The sequence below is a fragment of the Physeter macrocephalus genome, chromosome 16 (assembly GCF_002837175.3).
Source record: "Physeter macrocephalus isolate SW-GA chromosome 16, ASM283717v5, whole genome shotgun sequence".
Lineage (NCBI taxonomy): Eukaryota > Metazoa > Chordata > Mammalia > Artiodactyla > Physeteridae > Physeter > Physeter macrocephalus.
Genome location: NC_041229.1, coordinates 26,416,200 through 26,417,347, shown reverse-complemented (window position 1 = coordinate 26,417,347; position 1,148 = coordinate 26,416,200).

Here is a 1,148-nt window from a genome sequence, read left to right as displayed (position 1 = left end):
TGCCCATTTTTGGATTGGGTTGTTTGCTTTTTTGATATTGAGCTGCTTGAGCTGCTTGTAAATTTTGGAGATTAATCCTTTGTCAGTTGCTTCATTTGCAAATATTTTCCCCTGTTCTGAGGGTCATCTTCTCGTCTTGTTATGGGTTCCTTTGCTATGCAAAAGCTTTTACGTTTCATTAGGTCCCATTTGTTTATTTTTATTTCCATTTCTCTAGGAGAGGGGTCAAAAAGGATCTTGCTGTGATTTATGTCATAGAGTGTTCTGCCCTCCATTGTATATTCTTGCCTCCTTTATAAAAGATAAGGTGACCATATGTGGATGGGTTTACCTCTGGGCTTTCTATCCCCAGTGGTAAATGGGAGTGTTTCCTTAATTTCTCTTTCAGATTTTTCATCATTAGTGTATAGGAAGGCCAGAGATTTCTGTGCATTAATTTTGTATACTGCTACTTTACCAAATTCATGGATTAGCTCTAGGAGTTTTCTGGTAGCATCTTTAGGTTTCTCTAGGTATAATATCATGTATCTGCAAACAGTGACAGTTTTACTTCTTTTCTGCTGTGGGTTTGTCATATATGGCCTTTATTATGTTGAGTTAAGTTCCCTCTATTACTAATTTCTGGAGGGGTTTTAACATAAATGGGTGTTGAGTTTTGTTGAAAGCTTTTTCTGCATCTATTGAAATGATCATATGGTTTCTCCCCTTCAATTTTAATATGGTTTATCACATTGATTGATTTGCATATATTGAAGAATCCTTGCATTCCTGGGATAATCCCCACTTCATCATGGTGTGTGACCCTTTTAATGTGCTTCTGGATTCTGTTTGCTAGTATTTTGTTGAGGGTTTTGGCATCTATGTTCATCAGTGATAATGGCCTGTAGTTTTCTTTTTTTGTGGCATCTTTGACTAGTTTTGGTATCAGGGTGATGGTGGTCTCATAGAATGAGTTTGGGAGTGTTCCTCTCTCTGTTATATTTTGGAGGAGTTTGAGAAGGCTAGGTGTTAGATCTTCTCTAAATGTTTGATAGAATTCGCCTGTGAAGCCATCTGGTCCTGGGCTTTTGTTTCTTGGAAAACTTTTATAACCATTTCAATTTCAGTGCTTGTGATTGGTCTGTTTATATTTTCTATTTCTTCCTGGT